At 41.6% G+C, this 25,190-nt stretch overlaps 1 long non-coding RNA gene across 1 annotated transcript; it reads right to left on the bottom strand.

The window, feature by feature from the left end:
* Positions 1-2,573: 2,573 nt before the first annotated feature.
* LOC113936943 lies at positions 2,574-10,261 on the bottom strand. Its single transcript, XR_003524426.1, has 3 exons — positions 10,208-10,261; positions 8,015-8,157; positions 2,574-2,605 (listed from the first exon to the last, which is right to left on the bottom strand). It is a non-coding gene; the product is annotated as an uncharacterized LOC113936943 (long non-coding RNA).
* Positions 10,262-25,190: the final 14,929 nt, after the last annotated feature.

Here is a 25,190-nt window from a genome sequence, read left to right as displayed (position 1 = left end):
TATTACACAAGGGGATCTTTGGATTGCCAAATACCCACTCCCACACTCCCAGGGCCAAAGGAAGCCTGATGGAACCCATGGTCACAGAATGCCCACAAGCAGGTGGACAAGGATGAAGTACAGTGGCCCATCTCTGCTCAAGTGTGTCCTGTCCACGTTCCCTTCTACTCCTCATGTACAGAGGACTTCCTCACCTGCTCCTTCCTCTTTACTACTGAAGCCAGCTTGTCCTTCTATACCCTCCTTCATTTTGCCATCCACCCTTGACACAGCTTAGGGTGATTTGTTCTGCAAATGTACAAAACTGATGACTGTCCCTGACCCCCTCCGACACCTTCTGCAGCAATCAAATGAGAATCCACAAGGGATGCATAGCAGTGTTTCCATGTGAGATTGAAGCCACTGACTCTAAGATGGTTTTCCTCTAAGTGGAAGATCTATGGGAGATTTTGTTTTATTCTATTTTTGTCTGCACTTTCTACAAGGAAAATTTTCTATGAGAACATCACTTTTCTTGATCAAAAAGAAAATGAAACCGTAAGTTATACTGAAAGCAAGACTCCATTGAGAGGTCACACAGCAGGCTTTTGAAGGTCAGGGGCCAGAGGCCTGCTGACATGTCCATGAGCCTGTGTAAGACTTTTAAAACTTGAATTAATTGTTGCATTTAGCAATCAAGATAGTTTGCCCATGAAGCTGACATGCTTGTTTCTCTTGAAAACTCCTGTGAGGTCTGTCACCACAGCCCAGGTACCCTGCATCCACTGTCACCTGGCATGGGGGCATTTCAGTTACTTAACAAGGCTGTGGGGGTGGGGGTCCATTTGATCATCTACTTCCTCAGGGCAGAGGACCATACCACCCCTTCACAAGACACCCCAGGTGGGAAGCGAAGGGAGAAGCTCACAGTGGACCTGCCAGGTGCAAGTGTTTTCCAGTGGGCAGGAGGTGGTATGCAGGGAGTTGCTGGCCCGGCTAGCAAGAGGTGAATGGACAGTAAGAGAGCTTTACCACATCTCTTAGAAGAGAAAGGAACAATCTTAAAAGAAGATAGTAGGAAGGGGGGAAATCGGAGGGGGAGACAAACCAAGAGAGACTGTGGACTCTGAGAAACAAACGGGGGGTTCTAGAGGGGAGGGGGTTGGGGAGTTGGGTGAGGCTGGTGATGGGTATTAAGGAGGGCACATATTGAATGGAGCACTGGGTGTTATACGCAAACAATGAATCATTGAACACTACATCAAAAATTAATTAATTAATTACTTTTAAAAAAGAGAGAAAGGGACAGGGGAGGGGGGCGACAACCAGTTTAAATAAGAATCCAACGTCTCAGTAATTATAAAAATCAAACCAGGCCTCCAGGCCCTTTTCGGGTCTATGAATCTCCAGTCCAAATCCAGGACCTTTCCTCAGGATTAAATGAAACTTCAGCCAGCTAAATAAACACAGGCACACAAAATCACTGGGAGTTGCTCACCTGGCATCAATCAACACTGCCCAGTGTGTGTCTCGTCTTGACAGTTTACTGGAGGGAGAGAGCCCTGAGCACTCCAGAACAAAGGCGAGGAGAGAAAGAAAGGAAAACTGCAAGAGAAAAGGAAATCTTTATGTTGCAAGCTCAGGAAGGAAATTAAAGGAAGGGATGCAATTATCAATAGGAAGATAAAACCAAAATCAGGCAGGAGGAGGCCTTTTTTTGTGGTGGCCTTTACAATGGGTGGAAAGTAGGAGCCCTCACTGAATGATCTGGGACTGGATGTTCTGGAGGAAACGACAAAGGAGGCAAAGGCCCTGGGGTGGATTACCACTTGGCACATTCAAAAGGCAGGTAGGGGGCCAGGGGGCTGACCTGCCTATGGAATTCTACCCATGAAAATCTAGTTAACAGGAGCATCCAGTGGTCAGGAATGACAACCCTTCATCTGAAGCCAGGGTAGGTACTGTTTTGCTCTAGAAGAAGAGACAGCTGATTTTAAAGCCAAGTTCCTGTTGCTCCTAAAATCCTGTCACTTTTTCCAGGGATCTGACATAGATCTATAAACCCCAAGGCAGAGACAAATACACCGATGGGAGGTGCTGAAGAAATCCTGGGCTAAGTTCTTTCCTGAAATCGGTTACAGAGATTTCCCCAGGACTTGGGAGAGCTGCAGCAGGAAACCTGCTTTCAGGAAGCCTGCCGGCTGGCACTCAGCTCTCCAAGCAGGGATCCATCCAGCATGGCTGTTGCTAGCTCAGCTAGCCATCTGAGTTCCTTAAACCCACCGTCTCTGGGCTGCTTTCTCTGCAAGGAATGGTCTGTGGCCTGTGTCCTCTGAGTCCTTTCTGGAGATGCCCATCTGTCCTGGGCCAGCCAGTGGTCATTCCTGCGTGTGCTTGTGTAACATCTTCCAACACCATCAACCTGCAAGGCTCAGGTGCTCAGAGCTCAGGCTCACCCACAGGGCAGGTCTGAGTCCCCAGAAATTAGTGCCTCAGAAATCGTCTCAAGGATGGCTGATGGCTGCGGGCAGATAGGCACCCACCTCCATCTCCCCAGGTGGGATGACTCTGAAGCATGTTTCCCACGCTCTCCTAGAGGCCTTCAGCAGGATGGTGCCATCCAAACCTGATGAAGACAAACACTGTTGGCTGCTTTCCCTTCCTTTCACTCTCTCATTTCCCCACCCTCACCACCCGCATGGTCCTTCCCAGGATCACCTCCCAAATAAAACATTGTGTCCTCATTTCATCGTTTCAGAGTCTGCTTTTGGGGAAACCAAACCCCAGGCACCTCTGAAAGTGCTAGCCAACATTCATTCTTTAGAACTCAACTTAGAAGTTACCTCTTCCCGAATCTTTCCTTGACCTCCTCACCCCCACCCCTTCCCCATAACACAGGAGTTTGGGTCAGGAGTCTTTTCCCAGCCTCTCTTAACACATAGAAGATGCTCAGGGTTGCTCATTAACAAATTAAAATGATGCATCTCCAGATAACAGGCAAATGCAAGGAGGGAGACCTGAGACTCCCTACGTTCCCCCAGAGCCCCTTGTAGAAGCATCTTTTCAACTCCTATCTGCCCTGGGCTTACCTTCTGATCAGGACAGTCCCTCCTTTGGTGGACATATTGATTAGTGTCCTCTGGGGACAGTTCTATTGACCATTTGGCTCTTCTCAGAAAAGTACAGCAAAAAACAACCTTTCAGATTTAGGCCAGACTCCATTGCTCAATATTACCTGTTTTTCCTGTAAATACCTGTTGGGGAGGGGATGTTAATTACCAACAGGGATCATTTCCCAAACAACAGTGGACAGGTGGACCCCACTATACAATGGACTGAACTCTAACCTTTAAGAGTCAAGACTTGCGTTTTGCCATTTCATCCTGTCCACCAGGGAGTTTTTCCTTTCCCTCAGGGACTTCCACTGGCCTCGAGCTTAAAGTATCCAAGCAAAGCAGCACTAAGTCACATCTCTATAGTTCAAAGAACAAAAGTCCTTAAAATAGGTCTGCATTTGTCTGAACTTGAAGTTATTTCACCTGCAAATAAGTCAGATTAATTTCTTGGCCTGAACCCAAAGTAAATGGGCTTGTGTTCATTGCATTTTAAGGTAAATGTGTCTCTTGCAAATCTGTACTGGTTCAGTGGTAGCAAAGAGCTGATAAGCCCTTCAGGGGTTCATTAGTCATTTTTAGGACTCTCTACCAGGAGGTCCACCTACTGAGCAGTGCAAGCATGTTCCCCAGGAACTAAAACCATATAAACAGACATGAATTCCCTGAAAACAAACCAAAACAAGAAAAAATACTCTGCAATGAAAAATCAAAGTATAGCTTCTGGGGTCCTTGAAAAAAGAAAGATGTCCTGATAAGCCATATTGATCAAGACCATAGGAAAAAGCACTGTAAAAGCTCTCCTAAACGTCGAAGGGGGTTCAGGCACTGTAGGTGGGAAAAGAACAGGAAAACTCATTTGCCAAGCCTCTACACGAGGCTTCTCACACAGATGAAAACATGAGATTAAGCCAATGGGAGCCTGAGTGTGCTGAGGTTTGCTTGTTTTCTAGGACATGTGGATGTGTGAAATGAGACACCAATGTTCTGAGGAAGGATGGATGGGCCACTCACGAATTTCTTTTCTTTTCAGCTTCATGATGCTGCTTCAGACAAATCTCAATAGTGTGGCCGGTAATTGAGCTCGCAGCCCTGGTGAGCACACAGGTCTACACACAGTCACAAAGGTTGGGAAACAATGGTCCAAAGACAAGAGGGAGAGGGAATGGAAAGGAAGGGAATGGAAAGACAGTGCCAGTCCCCATTGTGTGAAGCAGCATCCAGGCAAACCTGGAGACTGTTGTAAATGAGAGTCCGGGGCAGGTGCTCAGAGGACAGCTGTCTCACACACAAAGAAAGCTCATATTAAAACCACTTTGTTTACTGTACAATTACATGTACCTTTAATGTCTTCTGACCATTATTCACATGCTCCATTTTTACCCAATGAACATTTTATTTGACGTAACAAGGAGTTGATTTTTCATTCTGTCCTGACCGAGCATCAGTAACCTCTTTCAGAATTAGGGAAGCCAGTGCAGTCTCTGGTTGACTCTGAAAGACTTTGCCCTGACATTTTATAAACTGGTGTATAAATGAGGTGAGAAGGCTGGCAAGGTTTGGGTTCTTTCCCATCTGATTCCACATCACATTTTAGTCAATAAAGCACTTAACAGAATTCACTTTTGGTGAGGCAGAGGGAGAGAGAGACTGAGCCATGTGGAAGTAGACAGGGTCTTCATGTTACATGGTACCAATCCAACTAACTGACACCCCTTAAAATTAATCACAGTGGAATAAGCCCCCCTCCTTTATTTAATCAGGACATTTTATAAGTCAAAATAGGACAAGTGTTAAGGAAGTTACATTGCAACTAACTTCTCAGAAACTACCTTTTATTGGGCTTTGCTGTGGCATCAAGAAAGCACAAATATCCACAGTTATCTGAAAAGGCTATTAAAATACCTCTTCCTGGGGTGCCTGGGTGGCTCAGTCATTAAGTGTCTGCCTTCAGCCCAGGTCATGATCCCAGGGTCCTGGGATCGAGCCCTGCTTCGGACTCCCTGCTCAGCCAGGAGCCTGCTTCTCCCTCTCCCACTCCCTCTGCTTGTGTTCCCTCTCTCACTGTCTCTCTCTCTGTCAAATAAATAAATAAAATCTTTAAAAAAATAAAATAAAAAAAATACCTCTTCCTTTCCCAACAACCATTTGTATAAAGATAGCTCTTTTTTATATACTTCAACCCAAGTAACATAACACAACAGATCAAATGCAGAAGCAGATATGAGAATCCAGTTGTCTTTATCAACCCAGACATTAAGGAGATCCACAAAAATCTAAAAAAAAATACCACTTTTCTCTCTGATTTTGTTTATGAATATATAGTCATTTTATTAAAAATATATTAGCCATGTTAACATTCAATGGCTTTACTATTGTTCTTTCAAGATGAACTAATGAATATTTTTATTTTTCTCTTTCAATTCTAATATGGTGAATATTGACATCAGTAGATGTAGCCCACATAAATTAAGACTCTTTGGGGTCTTCAGTAATTTTTAAGAATATGATGAGTCTCTAGGACCAAAAAGTTTGCAAAGATCTATCTAAGTTCTTATCAACTTAGTTTTATAGTGAAAGGTGGAACCTTTGGTCTACCTAGATCTATTCATCAGTTTCAATCACAAGAAAGTCAAGATGTTGAAGGACTCTTTCAGGAACTCTGGAAGGGTTTCCATGCCAGTGTGTCAGTCAAGCTCCGAGCTTAATCCCTTGACCAAAAGCTCTTCCATTGACTCCACCAAGTCTGCATCGCAAGGCAACTTACTCTTACTAACTCTTCTCCTAAGAGCCCCTTGCTCTTTCAAGGAAGGGACTTCTAAGATTAAGTGATTGCATCGGGGAGGGGCAGACACATGTCAAGTACCAAGGACATGCTTCTTTTGGGGTCCATCTCCTCACACAGCATTTCTCGATCACCACATACAGCTTGGAGCTACCAAAGACAGTAGACATAAAGCAAGTGAAAGTCCCCAGTCCTGCTCTGCAGGAAATAATGAAGAAACAAAACCATGCCAGGAGATACATCTTAGACACTTCTGCATCTGTTCAGATTCCTTGAGGTGAATAAGTTGGAGATGAAAGATGTGCCGGCGAGATGCCGCATGTACCGCACTGTTGGGCCCTGCAGGTAGGAGCACCCCTCCTGCTTACTCCTATATATCATTTTCTTGAAATAACGTGGATAAGGCTCAAAGGCTCTTGAGAGGTCCCCAACTGTGGAAGAGAACCTCAAACTTAGAAATTCCAGAGCAGTTAATAATCACAATCCAAAAATGCAGTGCTGTCGATGGTGGCCTTTGGTGTTGGTCAACTGTCAAACTTCTCAAACTTGAAAATGCCAAGAAGCTGCTTTCCTTAGGCAGTCTTACTTCAGAACACTCACCAGGAAAATAGCTAACACAGACTATGCAGAGTACAAAAGGACACCCACCTTCTCTTATAATTCCTGAAGAATACCGTGTTGTCTCTTTGGCATCAGATGATAAAAAAATATGTTTAGAGCATTTTGTTACTTTTATTTTCAACCAAAGCCTGTGTACCACTATCTATGTGATGTTTTATTATTGCAGGTTTATAAAGCATTTAAATTATATGTAAAATGATGCACATGATTTGTTGAATAAAAAAATAGCAGGTTTTTTTTAAAGCTATTTCCATTCTTCATGAGAAGCAGGAGCCTATGTGTCTAGTTTCATATCCTGGGGTTAACATAATGTCTCGCTCATCATAATTTAGTTTTTTGTAATTTATTCATGCATTTATTTATTTGTTCAACAAAATTCCAAGTATATTCTAAGTAGTGGGGTTGAAGAATTTCAAACAACTATTTCAAAATGCAAATCATGGGAAATATGACCCAAAAAAGTCACAATCACCTAATAAATATGAAATAATGCAAAAAATAAACAAATTTTAAAAACAAAATAATGCTATGGGAGATAACTAGCTGTTTGGGGCCTTTTTTAGTGCCTCCACCCCTCACGGAATTTTTTCAAAAGATATTCAGTAATTTGCCCAAAGTCACACTTAATTTTTTCAAGAATCAAGAAAACATTGGGAGATTTCTCCTTCACTGCTGGTCCCCAAATAGATATTTAAAAAATATTAGCTTCTTTCCCTTTTCTCTGAATTCCGATTCCAGTTATTTTCTACCAAATTTCCTTTTTTGTTTGTCCTTGGTCATCACCTTGAATTGAATGTGATGAAATAGACCCAATGACTCGGTCACGGAGGAAAAAGATCACGAACACTTCTGGCTCCGAGTGAGCACAGTTGATGGATGAATCTTAGCTCTTGGGGATTGTGCTTCAAGGGATACACCTGCCTAAGGTGGTTAAGGAGAAATCTATTTCTATAGAGAGAACAACCATAAATCAGAAAGAGATAAAAGCATTTAAAAACAACAAAGCAGGCAACATTTTTTTAGTAATTGAGCCTAGTTTCAGAAAACAAGAAATGTCTGTGTCAGTCCTTGTCTTTCAAACATTATTCTCTGTTTGGTTAAGCTATACAAACACCAGGACTCTGATGTAAGGAAGACTTTTCTTTTTGTATGTTGTACATAAATGTCTTTAATCTTTTGAGTTAGGAATTTATTGGTTGAGTCTTCATGGGTAAATTCAGCAAAGCTCTGAAATGGTTTTTCCTCCGAAAAGAAACAGCAGGGAGGAGGCAGAGAAGGGTCAGTGAGGCTCAAACCAGAAAACCAATCCCCAACCCCCACCCCGCAAAGAAAAGTGTTTTCCTGGCACAAGAGAATAGGTGAAAGTCCGGCTGACCTTTAGCCAGCTTGACTCTGGGGTGTAGGTCAGGTGGGGGCAAAGGGGCTGCCACTGAGCTTAGCTGTTGCAAATGAAAGTGCTTGGGATTTCAACAGCAGCTACAAACAAAACAAACCCACACCATAGTTTGACACTCACAGTTGTGCTCTGGCAGCTTGCTCTGGTTCTTCTTTCTTTTTGCCCTTTCTACATGCCTTGGTCAAGGCCACATCACAGCCTGGCAGCTCCCCCAAGGGCAGCTCATGAGCTGGGATTCAGCCAACTCTCCTCTCCTTCGTGGGCTGTTGAGAGCAAGCGAGAAGTGCTTCGTGAGCTGGATGGGAGACAAGGAGAGCGAATCAGAAGAAGCAAAGCCTGCTGCTTCTGGTTTCACTTCTGTTCCCTCTCCTACTATCCTTGCTCCCAGCCTCTGTCCCCACCTCTGCATTTCCAGCTCCATGAAAAGATTTTGCACAGAATAATGTCTGCAGAATGCAGCTGGATCTGTGACAGTTTTGCTCGATTGTTTTAACAAGAAGGGTGATATTTTAATGCTTGAAATATATGAAAGAGGTCTTAATCTCAACCCCCAAGAGTCTTGAAATTTGCATTTTTTTCCTGGGAATTTACAAAGAGTAATGCTACAAGATGTAGACCAAAGGACTCTTAGAAATTGGGTATATTCATTTGCTAGGGCTGCTGTGACAAGTGACACAAACTGGGTGGTTTAAACAATATAAATTTAATGTCTCACAATTTGGAGGCTAGAAGTCTAAATCAAGGTGTGGGCAGGGTTGGTTCCCTGTGAGGGCCATGGGGCAAGGATTTGCTCCATGTCTCCCTCCTAGCTTCTGGTGGTTTGCTGGCAACCTTTGGCCTTTCTTGTAGAGACATCACTGCAATCCCTGCCTTCATGTTCACATGTGTTGTCACAGACTGAATAACTGAATAAGTGGAGGAATGAATGAACGAGTGAGTGCATTCACAGGCTCATTCAGAACACTGGAGTCTAATTTACCTAGACTGAACAACTTGAACCCTGGAGTTAGAAAACTTGGGTTCGAACTCTCCACTGAGGCCAACTGAGGCTCAGTCCCCTCAGGACCCTCCAGAGTGCTACATAGGGACAGGAGAGGGGTGTTCACCCCCTGGTGCTCCCCTCCATTGGCCAAGAGCTGTTCCACACCTGTGTTAACTGTCACCTCTCCCTCTTCTAGGCTCTGCATTCATGAGTGACTGGACACTTCTCCAAAGCTGAGCTAGAGACAAGGACTCGGTGCCTATAGTTAGTGGAGAGGTGATCCCAGGAAGCTGGAATGCAGGGGTGAGTGAGACAGAAAAGGAGGAAAAGCAGGACAGAGTGCCTCACTGAGTAGTTACTGCACTCCCACAGCCCTGGTTCAAAATTGAACACCTCTAGGGGATGGCTGTGACCGCCTCCCCCATTCCTCCACACTCCCTTCCTGCCCCTGCAGCCCCTCTCCTTACCTGCGCCTGAGCAGCCACCTCTGCTCAGATTCTCGGACAGCCCAGTGCCATACTTCCCCCAGGATGACCCCCAACTCCGGCCTATCAGCTGGAGCCCTTCACCAGTGGGGCCAGCTCTTCTCACTGACTCCCTAGCTCCCCTGGCATCCCATGAGTGCCTTCCAGGTTTGAGGCCTCCAGCAAAAAGGTCCTGCACAGCCTTTCCCCACCACCTCTGTCACTGAGAAATCCTACCTATTTGGCAGCCTCCTCCTCTCCCATGAAGCCTTCTAAGACTGCCTCCCACCCCCAAAAAACACAAAAACACACACACCACACACATACTGCATATACACACACCACATACACCCTCCACATACACACCTCCCATCCCCCCATACACAATATAATATACACCAAACACACACACATCACACACACCTATGCATGCATATACCATAGTACGCACGCACACGCATGTGCACACACATACACACACACACACAGACGCCACCAACCCCCACCCCATGTGTTCTTGTACCGTTTTAGTTACAGCTCCATTACTGGTCACCACACTTGACTTCCTGTTATGGTTATTTATATCCCCTCCCACCTTTTTCTTATTTGGTCCATAGAAGCAGATTCTATGTCTGGTTAATTTTTGTTCCCCAAAACAAATCAGCATCACAGGCACAGCGGCCTCAGTGAATATTGGGTGAATTAAACCGAATATGATAAAATCGGAGCTAATTTAACAAGTGGAGGACATAGAACAAGTAAATGCACAGCGGTGGGGACTCCACAGGCCCTGGAGGGAAGGTGAGCTGGGCATTTTCTTAAGCCCACAATGGCAAGGACTCGTCACCTTTACGACTGTATACTCACCATGAGGCACATCCTGACCTCGGAACAATGACGGCAGGAAACGAACCTCTGCACTTCTGCAGTGGGGTCCGGTGACTCAAAGGTCCCCTCTGTTGGCAGCAATGAAGGACCCAGAGGGGATGCTCAATCAAACGGAAAAGAGGCTGGGGCTACTGAGGGCTGGTCAAGCCAGGCCGGGACTTGGATTTCTATCAGAAGATCGTAGGGAGCTGCTTCAGGGCTTGGAGCTGAGGTGCAATGTGACTGAGGCTGCACTTTAATAACCAGCCATTAGGTATATTTATGTGGAAAAAATCTTCACATTTTGCAAATAAGCCAGGTATGCGTTGTCTGCCTCATCGAGAATTCTACACACAGCTTGATGCGCTCACAAATTCACAATTCAGAATTAATTGGTTTTTAGGCCATGCATTTAGGTCAGATCACCCAGACACTCCATTTCATGTGGTGAAAAGAAATTAAGTCAATTTTCCCCCTGCCAGACCCTCAGCTCTCATCTTGCAGGCCTGGCGAGCCGTCCCTCTGCACGCACGGGAGGAGACAACCTTTAAAGGCATTCTCATTATTTCTCAGGGAGATGTCATTAAGTACTGTAAACATGTCCTGAATGAGTCCATGTCACAAAGACTGCAAAGTGTTTATAGAATAAAAACCTATAAGCACCAAAATGAGATAAAATGGGGAGGGGAGAGAGTAAGCGGGAAAGAGAGGTTTTTGTATGTGTGTGTGTGTGTTTTTTTTTAAAGGAAAAGGAAATGTCTTCTTGACCAACACATTAAGCTAAAGGTACAGACTATAAGGTGTATTTGCCCTGGGGAGCTCTGACCACCTGAAAGCAAGGTTGGAATCTAAGGGGTCCAAGGGCCCACCCTTCCTTTTCTCAAGCTCCTGGCAGACATCACTAATTGATCACACCCATTTTCTCTGAACTCATACCTGGCAGACATTGCTAAATGATCACACCCATCTTGCCCTCCAAATTCACACCTGGCCTCAGAATCCTTGGCAAGAAAACCATCCAGTCAAGCAGTCTGAGTTGACTTTAAACTTCCTGATGCTTCTGTTTGCAAGAAGTTCAGGGTGTCCCTATTTCAAGTCTATGACACTCCATTAGAACAAGGAGAATGATTGGCCACGATGTTATGAGGGCACCGTCTCTTTGAACATCATAAAATAACACATAAGTGTTATTTTACTCTGCATTGTTGTTTACAATCAAGTTAAGGAGACAAGAGCCTCACAGTCTGCATTGATTTTAATCCCCCAGAGCTGATACTGTGTGTGCACAGGCCCCAGGTGATGTCTAGACTAGATGGTGCATGGAATTAAGGAGGATCGGTGTGTTCATTTCCAAGGAGGAATGGCAGCATCAAGACTCTCTTTGGGGTTCCACCTTCAGCTACCAGAAACCTTTTGCCCCCTCCCCTCATGCACACAGTAGAAGTGCCTCGGAGTTTATGCCTCCTAACCGGGGGCAGACCAGTAACTGACAGTGTTAAAGTAGCCACCTTGCCTTGGGGCAGGAAAATTCTGCGGCACACATTATGCACCAGATTCCCCATGGGCTCAGGCTAAAGCTACTTTCTGCACAATTTTGAGATCACACACTTGCTTGGCTTCCTCCTTTCTGCCCTACTTCTTCCACCTGCTCACCATCCCCAGGAATACTTGTTTAATACATTATCACTTGCACATGAACTGTCCTCTTGGACAAGGCAAACCCTCCCCATGTTTTGTCACTCTAAGGTAGGCCAGACCTACTCCTGGGACCCCGCTTGACATCTTCCCACAGGGTGTGCCTGCCAGGGCTCCATACTAGAGAACAGGACGCAAGTTTCCTTTGGTGATGAGAACACCCATCATCTGTCCCACATGCCAGGAGCTATGCAGGGACTGCATGCCAGGCAGACCCGGAAAAAAATGTCACCACATGGGGTGACACAAAACCATTAAAGATCACCCAAAATCTTCCCAGAAGAAAGCATAAGAAGAAACTACAGGGGAACACCAATCTCTGATAGGGATTTTTTTGGGAAAAATTTTCAAGTGTATAAAAATATTTACTGAAGAAACTAAGAAATTACAAGGAAAAACAACAAAATAAAAATCATACCAACACCCAGGAATGACTGCATTAACATTTTGGTATACATTTTTAGAATTTTATGTACACATATGCAAATTTAACTTTAAAATTAGAGTAGACTTTTTTATAATCTGCTTTCATTTAATCATAAACACTAACCACAGAGTTAGCATTTGTGAGGCTATTAAGTAATTTACAAAGTAGTTTTACTCATTTCATTTATTGTATTTCACAGGTACAATCACTTGTTCTGTTTTTAAATAAACAGGGAGAACTTTTGCAGTAAGGGGGTTGTTAGTTTCTGTAAAACAATGAATTTAGGGGACTACTCTCCATTCAAATAGGGTCAATATTACTCAAAACAATCTTGAGGAGGGGCGCCTGGGTGGCTCAGTCTGTTAAGCATCTGATTTTTGGTTTCAGGCTCAGGTCATGATGTCAGAGTCATGAGATAGAGCCCCATGTCAAGCTCCACATTCAGCGGGGAGTCTGCTTGAGATTCTCTCTCCCTTTCCCTCCACCCCCTCCCCACCCCAGCCCCCGCTTGTGCACTTTCTCTCTCTCAAATAAATAAATAAGTCTTTAAAAAAAAAATCATTGTTTGTAAAATTTACCCTAGATCCTATGATACTTCTTTTCACCAAAATGACAGGACTCTTCATATGTTTAAATGTTTAAAATCAATCAGAGCCAATTGTTTGGTAAAGCAGAGAAGAAATGGTTAAAAGTTTCTATAGTTAAAATTGAAATGTGGCAAGAAGACTACTGATTTGGATGCTCTGAAGCCTGTGCAGGGAAGACATCCATGTCTCACATAGGGCCAATGAACATTCCACACATGGAAACATTAAAAGGATATCATCTACTCGGATTTCTTTTTTTTAATTTTTTATTGTTATGTTAATCACCATACATTACATCATTAGTTTTGGATGTAGTGTTCCATGATTCATTGTTTGTGCATAACACCCAGTGCTCCACGCAGAATGTGCCCTCTTTAATACTCATCACCAGGCTAACCCATCCCCCTACCCCCCTCCCCTCTAGAACCCTCAGTTTTTCAGAGTCCATCGTCTCTCATGGTTCATCTCCCCCTCCAACTTACTCCCCTTCATTCTTTCTCTCCTGCTATCTTCTTCTTTTTCTTTTTTCTTAACATATGTTGCATTATTTGTTTCAGAAGTACAGATCTGTGATTCAACAGTCTTGCACAATTCACAGTGCTCACCATAGCACATACCCTACCCAATGTCTATCACCCAGCCACCCCATCCCTCCCACCCCTCACCACTGCAGCAACCCTCAGTTTGTTTCCTGAGATTAAGAATTCCTCTTATAGTGAGGTCATATGATACATGTCTTTCTCTGATTGACTTATTTCACTCAGCATAACACCCTCCAGTTCCATCCATGTCGTTGCAAATGGCAAGATCTCATTTCTTTTGATGGCTGTATAATATTCCATTGTAGACTGTGCCCTCTTTAATACCCATCACGAGGCTAACCCATCCCCCCACTCCCCTCCCCTCTAGAACACTCAGTTTGTTTTTCAGAGTCCATCGTCTCTCATGGTTGGTCTCTACTTGGATTTCTATTTCTATTTTGTTGCATTCATTTTTTTAAGTAGTGGTTTCATTAACTCCAGAATATATTCACAGGATATGATTTTGGTTTTTGTTTCCTTTCTACTCTGGGTCTCTGCTCCAACTCTGGCCTGTGCCTGGAATATCCCATCCCCAGTCAAGACTTCTCAGACCCCTCCAGTTGGAATCTACCCATTCTGGACAGAATGCAGAGCCCCTGCTGCACTGGTCCCTATCAGAGCGCCAGACCATGAGAAAACCCTACCCATTCCATCTTTGTTATCCCCACTGTGCCCAGCACAGGGTTCTTCTCAGAGTTGAAACTTGAAATTCTGAACTGGAAAGTCCTGCCCCCGTATCACACAGGAGAGAAACTGAAGCTTATATAGCCGGTCCCTTTCCCCTACCAGTGACCTGCTGCTGGAACATGGCACCTCAAGACGTGGCACATGGCATTCACTCCAGACTCTTGCTTTTCAAAACTGCAGTACCTATGCATTCACCATGTGTTCCAAGGCCAGCAGTGTTTGGTCTTCCTTGGAGTTTACTGCGTGTTGTTTTCCATTTGGAATATAGCCCTCGACATCAGAACTGAAATCTTTTCCCTGCAACATTGGTTTCACGAGACTAACAACGAGATATGGGCAGAGTTGCTGTCCCTCTGGAGGTTGGGGGCCACTGCCTGAGGAGAATCTGTTTCTTTACCCCTTTCAGCTTTGAGAGACAGCCTCTTTGCCCATCTTTGAAGCCAGCAAGGCGGGAGTGGGGTTTTGAGTCCTTCCATTGTTCCTGTCCTCTATAGTCACATCCTCTGAACTCCCCATTTCTGCCTTCCTCTTCCACTTTTAAGGACTCTTGTGATTATATTGAGCCCCCACAAACCCTAGAGAAAACAGACCAAAAGACACATCATGAAATGTGATGGGTACTCATACATCAATACTTGACTGATACTTCATTCATTAAGTATCTATTGAGCATTTACTCCATACCCATCAGTGTGCTTAGATGGTAAGACACAGTTAGAAACAAAAGAGGTATAGGGTGACAACTATCCTGATTTATCAACAACAGAGGTTTCTGGGGACGCAGGATCTTCGGTACTAAAACTGAGAGTCCCAGGCAAACTGAGATCATGGCACACTCTAGGTGCAGTCTCTGCCAGGAAGAGTTTATAACCCAGTGCAGGACAGGAACAAAATGCCATCCCCAGTGACCGTATGTGCTTTAAAGGGCAAAGGGAAGGGTGAGGTATAAATGAACAAAACTGGTAGCAAGCCTTCCTCTGCAAGGACCCCTTTTGGATGACATTGATTGTACCCAAACCCATGCCAGAAGCAGGCTAAGTGCTACACACGTGATCTTTAAAGTTCACAAAAGCCACATGAGGTGAGGATAGTTATTGCCTATAGCTTGCAGAGGAAATAAACCAAGAGAAATAACTGGTCCAAACATCACAAAACTACTGTTTTAGGTCAGGTTCCCCAGAAACAGACCCTGACACAAGGAATCATGAGCAAGCAGTTTATTAAGGAAATGCTCCCAGGAGAAATGAGAAGCTCTCAAGATTTAGGGAAAATTCCAGAGAGGGTGCTTTCTCTTGATCTGGCACAGGAACTCCAAGGTGTAAGTTACCCATCAGTTTCTCCCAAAAGGAAGTGGGGTTCATTCTCCCACACCCTGAGTTGGCTGGCTATGGACCATTCAGGGAGCATGTAAAACTACTAGGCATTTCTGGCTCTCTCTGCCATATGGGCAAAGCAGCTTCTGCTCAGGAACTGGCCACCAAATAAGAGTCACATACATGGGGCTGTTGAAAACAGAAGCACACCAAGGCTGGGAGAGAGGACAGAGAAACAGAAAAGGTAGCCAAGGTGTTCTGCGTGGAGTATCAGCAGTATCCACATCTCTTCAGCTAGTAAGTGGTAAAGTAGAATGTGAAGTTCCAAAGCAAGGTTGCTAAGCTTCTCTTCCAATCCATCTACTTTCACATTCTTATGAATTTTCTTAAAACCTAAGATTTATGTGGGCTTTTTTTCAGATTTTTTTCTTTTGCAGGAGTACTTCTATTCACCAGGATCGTTGCCAAAGATATTAAAACTCCGTGTGCTGCCATTCAAAATCAACTGTCGGCGTAGCAGCGTGACGCATAGGTAATTTACTACAGTTTCCTTCTGACACTTGACTTGATGATAACAGATAATTAATTAGCATATCACTGATAATATTATGAAGATTAAATACAACTCTGGATCTCAGTGATTTTTCAAATTGCTTTTAGGCATCAGAACCCATGTTAGAATTTTCTTATACACACAGGTTGTAGTTATGCCAGTGCCTTTGTGTAAATGGGAGCCTAGGAGGCAGTATTGTGTCTTTTCAAAATTATTATAGGAGTGGTAACTCCTAATTTCGAACGTCAGAAGGCCTTCTTATTCACTGCAAATGTGATGTTACAGTGTGACCTTGGCTCTTTACTATCTCGGAGAACAGATCCTTTATGGGCTCCAGATGGGAAGTGTAAAGTTAATAACCCCTTGTAGACTAACACCCATATGTTTCCCAGGCACTGCAGAGATGTACTTTGTTCATAGTATCATTTATTTAAATGAAATTAACATATAAATGATGATAGATTGTTGTTTCCAAAATTTGTGCTAGAGATAGCAAAAAAAAAAAAAGAAGTATTTAATATAGGCATCAAAAGTCTGAAAGAAGAAATAGGTCATCCAAATGATGATTAAAGATCATCAACCTCTTGTAATTTACTGTGTGTGTGTGTGCGCGCGCGTGAGCATACCATAAGTATGTTTGGAACAAGTCATTTTCATGCCCAGAAATAAACAAACACAAAAATCACGGTTCAATCCTGTCAAACATTTATGTGTTTGCTTCACTTAGGACTAAGTTTGACCACAAGTAACAGAGATCCACAATGGTGACTGAAACAAGAAAGAAATTCATTTTTCTCGGATGTAAAATCCAAATCTGCTCCATAAATTCCTTACAGCTCACTAATCAGCTACCTCTAACTTCATGATCCAAGATGGCAAACCATATTCCCTTTTCAAGCAGGAAGCTGGGTCAGTTGTCTTTGAAGGTAGGATCCACAAAGTGGCCCCCACACTTCTACTTGTGTCTTTTTGGCCTGACCTGGTCACATGGCCATGCCTAACGCCAAGGGAGGCTGGGAATGTAGTCTTTTATGTAAGTAGCCAAGAACCCTCCTAAAAACTGTGAGTATATTACTGTGGACAAGGGGTGAATGGATCTCAGGGAGTAAAAACAGTCTCTGTCATAAACATTTATGGTAATTTCTAAAGATGTGAGTATGGCTAATTTCAATAAGGACTATTTCTGTTTCCTCTTTGATTATGCCCAGAAGGAATTGTTTTTATCCCTCAGCTTGCTTATTTCAGAGTTAGAATTAAATCTGAGGTCAACTCTTTTTTTTTTTTTTTCTTTGACAGAGAGAGACACAGCAAGAGAGGGAACACTAGCAGAGGGAGAGGGAGAGGCGGCGGGGGAAGCGGTCTTCCCGCTGAGCAGGGAGCCTGATGTGGGGCTCAATCCCAGGACCCTGGAATCATGACCTGAGCTGAAGGCAGACATTTAATGACTGAGCCACACAGATGCCCCTAAATCTGAGGCCAACTCTTAATTGACATGGAACATGTGAAATCAATCTGTGGCAACACCAGGTCCCTTTGGCAGGACCCAGTTCTATAATGGATCATTTTATTACTTCAGGGTCAGAGAGCCTCCTCACCCAAGGCTATGTTTTTTTCTTCCAGGAGCCCCCCATGCAGTGACTTATCCATGAGGGGCAGATGCCCTTTCGTGATTATAAACTTTAGGGAGAATGTGCTGTATGGAGGCGAATGGGCATCTGGCTACCTGAGCTCCATCTTGGCTCTGCCATATCCAGGCAATGTGATGCTGGCTGAGTCAATTTCCTTCTTGCTAACATCAAGATAACAACCCCTGATTCAAAGGTTATTGAATTAAATAAACTAATATGGGTAAACCTAGCTTTTCAATCCCGCTCTGCCTACTTCATGTATGCCCCAGGCTAAGGTAGAATTTACTCCCAAATAAATGGTCAAGGACATGGCTTTGGCTTTCTTATTGAACTTTGCAAAGTTCAGGGAACTCTCAAGTATTCTCAGGAATATTCAAAACAGCCTCACTACACTGAGGGTTCTGATTTTTCTTGTGGTGGCCAAGTTTTTTCTTTAGTTAATAGCCAACTAACTATGTTTAGTATTTGACCTAGGGTGGCTACTCCAATTGCTTCCAAGTATTGGATCATTTTCCCACCTTTTCCTCCAGGCCCAGAAATTCTACTCCACTCAGAATAAAACAAAGGCTTAATGTACTTATTCTCAGAATATCAGTTGAATCACTGATGTAAAATATGGAAAACCTGAGGATAGCAGGTTAGAGTAGTGGTTGTCAAAGTAGGGTTTGTGGACCAGGAGCATCAGCGTCAGCCAGAAACTTGTCAGAAATGTAAATTCTTGGACCCCAATACAAATGTACTGAATCATCAACTCAGAGAACAGGATTCAACAATCTGTTTTAACCAGCTCTCAACAGGGGTCCTGTAAAATTTTGAGAATCACTGCTCAAGAGGAACCCAAAGGATAAACATAGGAGAGCCTTCCCTGACAATCTTGGTCCTAGTCTTGAAACCCCTCCCCTATCCCGTATGCAGTCGGCGTTTGGACGCTTGCCTTAACACAAGCAGGTTTTCCAGTGTTGGTCCTGTGCCTTTGGGGAAAACACACACACGCACACACACACACACACACACACACACACACACGCACACAAAAACAACTAAACATTTGTGAAAATTTTAGAGGGCATAAATACTAGACTTGGCCTATCTTTCCCTACCTGTTCTCCAGTAAAAAAAAAAAAAAATGGTTGATAAACTTTTAAGCCACATGACCTGGAAAAGGCTCCAGCTGCTGACGGTGGATCTGACCACTCCACAGGCAATAAAGGGCCGGCTAACCTGCCTTTATTTGCTTTCTGCTCAAGATAAACATTTATCACTGGGTGTATTGATTAACACCGTATCACTTCCCTCCTTACACTTTCACAAAGGGAGCAGGCTCCCCTTGGGAACTTAAACCTTTGTGGAGCTCAAGAGACCCCACGTGCTCCTGTGGCTATGAAGCACTGTGGGCTACAAGAAAGTGTGGGACCCCTTGTGCCAAGGAGAAGTCAGTCACCATATTCCAGAGTTGGTTTGAGTATTCATGATGCTCTTGGGGGAGCCAATCAGGGAGCAAAATGGTTGCTACAGAGTGAGATGCGGAATCGACCGTATGATGCAAAAAGGTTGTAGGAAGTAGCATTGCCCAAGTGCAGAATCCCTACTGAAAATGTCTACATTATTCATGGCCTGGAAAATAGGCTGCAAATAAACCTTCCATTTTTTTGAAGTTCTGCTTTGTTTTTGTATTTTTGTTTTTCTATTTTTGCCAATGATGGAAAGGAGAACTAGAGAGAAACCAACAATATTGTCTTGACTTGCAATTTATAAAAGACATATTAATGAGTAGCTATGCTGTGAGTGTGTTTTAATATTTGAGGCTGCCTCAGTTCCTATCTAGAAGTCTGTGCAGTATAAATTATAAATAGATGGATAAATACGTATTGATTCACCACCAACTCTTTCTCTGATCTTTTATTCTTCTGTTGATATCCAATTCCTGTAGCTAATAATGTGGTTTTTGAGCCTATATAATTGGTGAATTAAATCATCTCTATTTTAAAACCATGATTATGCATCCTAAGAAAGATATTTTAGTTAAACAGCTTAAAGGGTTAATTCATGACTAGTTACAAACTGTGACTAACCTGACCTACTGTTTTCCAGACAAATTATTGTGACATTAAATTTAACAATTTCTTATTTTGCTATTTTGGTTCTGGAGAGAACCTTGGTGGTCTGTCTATCCTTTAAGGGAACTGATATAGAAGGAAGGCTTTGGGGCTGTACCTATGAGTTCCTGGAGAGTCAATGATTAGGGTCATTCGTTACAATTGCTTCTTCATGTTTTTCTGCAGATATATTCTGGCTTAAAATCTTAAAAGTCACCCTTGTTAAAAACTTGGCACAGGTTTTGTTTGTTTGTTTGTTTTCTACCTTTAATTTTGCAATAATTGTAGATTCATATGTGGTTGTAAGAATTAATACAAAGAGAGTCCATGTATTCCTTAGCTAATGGTAACACCTTGTAAAATGATTGGATAATATCACAACTGGGATATTGACATTGAGAGCACCAAGATTAAAACATTTGCATCACCACAAGACTCCCTCATGTTGTCCTTTTAAGGAGGCAAACTCTTGTCTTTCTCATCGTACCCTTTCCTTCACTCCTGGCAACTGCTAATTTGTCCTCTGCTTCTATAATCTATATTTTGTCATTTCAAGAATGTTTTATAAATGGAATGACACATTACGCAATTTTTGGAGATTTAATTTTTTCTCTTCAATATAAATCTCTGGAATTCATCCAGGTTATTGCATGTATCAATATTTTGCTCTTTTTATTGCTGAGTAGTATTCCATGACATGGATGTACCACATTATATTTAACAATTCACTCACTGAAGGACATCAAAGTTGTTTCAGTTTGGGTCTGTTATGAATACAGTTTTCATAAGTATTTGTGTACAGATTTTTGTGTGAGCATAAGTCTTCACTGCTCCCCATGGGATAATGTTCAAGAGTGCAACTGCTGAGTCATATGGTAGTAGCATCTTTTGTTTTGAGAAAACCAGTGAATTGTTTCCCACACTGGCTGTGGCATTTTACTTCCCACCAGAAATACAAAAGGGATTCAGTTTTTTTTGCCTCCTACCCAGTTTTTGGTATTGTCACTACTCCTTACTGTGGTTTCAAATTTCATTTCTCTAACTGATGTAAGGTGGTATCTCAGTGTGGTTTTAATTTGAATTTCCCTGATGGCTAATGATGATGAACATTTTTTCATGTGTCTGTTAGCCATTTGTATGTCTTCTTCAGAGAAGTGTCTTTTCATGTCTTCTGCCCATTTTTTGACTCAAGTATTTGTTTTTTGGGTGTTGAGTTTGAGAAGTTCTTTATAGATCTTGGATACCAGCCCTTTATCTGTAGTGTCATTTGCAAATATCTTCTCCCATTCTGTGGGTTACCTCTTTGTTTTGTTGATTGTTTCCTTTGCTGTGCAGAAGCTTTTTATCTTGATGAAGTCCAATGTTCATAGCAGCAATGTCCGCAACAGCCAAACTGTGGAAAGAGCTGAGATGCCCTTCAACAGATGAATGATAAAGGAGATGTGGTCCATATATACAATGGAATATTACTCAGCCATCAGAAAGGATGAATACCCAACTTTTACATCAACATGAATGGGACTGGAGGAGATTATGCTAAGTGAAATAAGTCAAGCAGAGAAAGTCAATTATCATATGGTTTCACTTATTTGTGGAACATAAGGACTAGCATGGAGGACGTTAGGAGAAGGAAGGGAAAAATGAAGGGGGGGAATCGGAGGGAGAGATGAACCATGAGAGACTATGGACTCTGAGAAACAAACAGGGTTTTAGAGGGGAGGGGGGAGGGGGGATTGGTTAGCCCTGTGATGGGTGTTAAGGAGGGCACGTACTGCATGGAGCACTGGGTGTTATATGAAAACAATGGATCGTGGATCTCCACATCAAAAACTAATGATGTATTGTATGGCGACTAACATAACATAATAAAATTTAAAAAAAAAAATTTTAATTTCATTTCTCTAATGGGTAATGATTTCCCCAATTCCTAATTAATTTCCATGTGATTATTTGCAATCTGTATAACCTCTTCCATGAAATGTCTCTTTGTGCCCATTTTTAAATAAGATTATATGGCTTTTTGCCATTGAGTTTTGAGAGTTTTTCACAATTCTATACGCTCTCTTCTTTGGATAAGTCATTTGCAAGTATTTCCTCCCACAGACAAGTCTGTGGCTTTTCTCACCCTCTTAACAGGGTCTTCCACAAAGCAAAATCTTTAATTTTGACAAAGTCTAATTTCTAAAATTTTTCTTTTATGGATCATGTGTTTGATGTCAAGTCTAAGAGCCTTTACTTCACCATAAATGTTTTCTTCTAAAAATTTTTATAGCTTTACATTTGCTTTTAAGCCCATAATCCATTTTGAGTTAATTTTTGTCTAAGGTTAGAGACTTAGGTCAGGGTTCATATTTTGCCTATAGATATCCAATTACCTTATTGAAAAGGCTATCTTTTCTCCACTGAATGACTCTTGCAACTTCATCAAAGCCCTTTTGGGCAAATTTAGAGTGGGTTTATTTTGGGTTCTCGATTCTGTTCCATTGATCTGTGGTGTCCATCCCTCTGCCAGTTCCACACAGTATTGATTACTGTAGCTACAAATAAGTCTTAAGGTCCAATAAACCTTCCACTTTCTTCTTTTTCAAAATTATTTAAGCTATTTTAGTCCCTTTGCCTTTCCATACAAATGTTAGAAGGATCTTGACTCTAGCTAATCAAATTTTTGCTGGAATTTTGATAGGAATTTCATTAAGCCTCTATGTGAATTTGGGGAGAATTGACATCCTGACCATTTTGGGTTTTCCAATCCATGAACACAGTGTTTATTCTCCATTTATTTAGATCTTCATTGGTTTTTTCAACAGAATTACACAGTCAAATAAGCCCAGTATATGTTTTGTTAAATCTGTATCTACTAAGCAGTTCTTTTTTAAACAATTATAATGGTATTACATTTTGTTGTCCATTTGTTCATTGTTAGTATGTAAAAATACAATTAGTTTTTGTGTTTCTCTTATATCCTACAAACTTGCTAAATTCATTTATTAGTTCCAATAGATCTTTTCATAGATTTTTTGGGATTTTCAAGGTAGACAAGTGTGTCATCTCCAAATAGAGACAGTTTTCTTTCTTTTTTTCTTTCTTTCTGATATGTATGTCTTTTATTTACTTTCCCTGCTTTATTGCATGTCCTAGAGATTCCAGCACTATGTTGAATAAGACTAGTGAAAGTGAACCGCTTCTCTTACTTCCAATCTCAGGAGAAAGCAGTCTTTCACCAGTAAGTATAATGTTAGATATGGGTTTTTGTAAGTAGTCTTCATCATGTTGAGGATGTATTCTTTTATTCTAAGAGTTTTTATCATGAATGGGTGTTGAATTTTGTCAATTGCTTTTTCTGTGTAGATTGATATAATCATGTGATTTTTCCTCTGTTGACTGTTAGTATGGTTAATGACATTCACTAATTTTCAAATTGAACCAGCCTTGTATCTTCGGAATATATCCAATTTGGTCATGGTATATAATCTTTGTATATATTACTGTATTCTATTCTAATGTTTTAAAGATGTGTGTGTGTGTGTATCTGTGTGTGTGTGTGTGTGTGTGTGTGTGTGTGTGTGTGTGTCTATATTCAGAAGGGATATAGAGCTATAATTTTCTTGTGCAATGTCATTGGTTTTGGTATCAGGGTAATGATAGCTTTATAAAATGAATTAGGAGGTGTTTCTTTTGTCTTCTGGAAGAGACTGTTCAGAATTAGTGTTCATTTTTCTTTACATATTTGGAAACATTCTCCGGTGAGACCATCTGGAATCAGAGATTTCTTTTGAGGGGTGTTATTAAATTACCAATTCAATTTCCTTCATAGTAACAGGGCTACTCAAATATCTATTTCATATTGGGTGAATTATGACAGTTTGTGATTTTCAACAAATATATCCATTTCAGTTGTCAAGTTTATGTGCATCAAGTTGTCTGTAGTATTTTTTACTATTTTGTTGTTTGCATGTCTGCAGTGATACTGCCTCTTTTATTCCTGATCTTAGTAATTTGCATCTTCTGTTTATTTTCTTTGTAGTCTTGCTAGAGGTTTATCAGTTTTATTATTCATTTCAAAGAACCCACTCTTTGTTTCATTGAGTTTCTTTATTCTTTTCTGTTTTAAATGTCATTGATTTCTTTTTTTATTAGTTTCTTCTTTTTGCTTTGGATCTATTTTCTCTCCTTTCTCTAGGTTTTTTAGTTGTGTGCTTATATTATGAATTTGAGACTCTTTTCTAATGTGTACATTTAATGCTATAAATTTCCCTCACAGCACTGCTTTAGCTGTGTACACAAATGTATTTTCATTTCTATTCAGTTCAGGGGGTGTCTGTTTGGGGACTTGAGACTTCCTCTTTGATTCACATATTATTTAGGACTGTGTGTTTAGTTTCCAAATGTTTAGAGATTTTCTTGTTATCTGTTACTAATTCCTACTTTTACTTCACTGTAGCCCAAGAATACAGTCTGTATGATATCAATTTCTGTAAAATTATGGAGACTTTTTGATGGCCCAGGATATAGTCAAAATTGGTACATGTTTCGTGGGCAGTTGGAAATAATGTGTATTCTGATGTTGGTGGGTAGAGTGTTCTATAAATGTCGAAGAGATCCAGTTGATTGATGGTGCTGTTCAATCTTTTTTTTTTCTTGGTCAGACTGAAGGTTTGTCAGTTTTGTTGATCATTTCATAGAAACAACTTTGGGACTTTGTTTCTTTTCTCCATTTTTTCCTCTACTCACTATTTTATTTATCTTTACTGTAATCCTAATTATTTTCTTTCTTCTGATTTCTTTAAATTTAGTTTACTATTCTTCCAGGTTTTGCTTTTATATCCTTTTTTTAATATAGACAAACATTGACAATCTTTCATTTTTTTCCAAATCATTCAAAATTTGAAAGGAAAAAGAAAAATTTTGTGTGGATAGGTTTCAGACTGTGACCTGAGATTTCATGTCTTTCTTACAGTCTGATTTTTTTCTAAATATGCAGGCCAGTAATTCATTTTCACTGTTGGGGCAAGAAATAGATAATCTCTATGCTTTTCCCTAATTAATTATACATTTGAATATAATTAGAGTGGTAAAATGGGAAAGTCCAGCTTCTGTTACATGCTACTGAGGTTCACTTTCTAAACATGACCTCCTCTCAAGAAGGATGAAATCTCTTGTAAAGTCTGCAGGTGAAGAATCATTCTATTCAGTCTTGGATTTTCACTCTTTCCACATTCCCCATGTTTCTCTTGTCCTTTTCTTCCTAGTACCTACTAGGCATCCATGGTTTATTTGTTCATTCAAATGTCCATCCATTCATTCATAAATTCACTCACTCATTCACCAGACCAAACCTGTAAAGGGCCTATTACAAGCAGGACCTAGTATGTGAAGATGCACAAAATAACCTAAATCTTGACCTTGAGAAACTCAT

Source organism: Zalophus californianus, chromosome 8 (genome assembly GCF_009762305.2).
Source record: "Zalophus californianus isolate mZalCal1 chromosome 8, mZalCal1.pri.v2, whole genome shotgun sequence".
NCBI classification, from domain to species: Eukaryota; Metazoa; Chordata; class Mammalia; order Carnivora; family Otariidae; genus Zalophus; species Zalophus californianus.
Note: the sequence above shows the minus strand (reverse complement) of the source record. Positions and strands in the feature narration are given on the sequence as shown.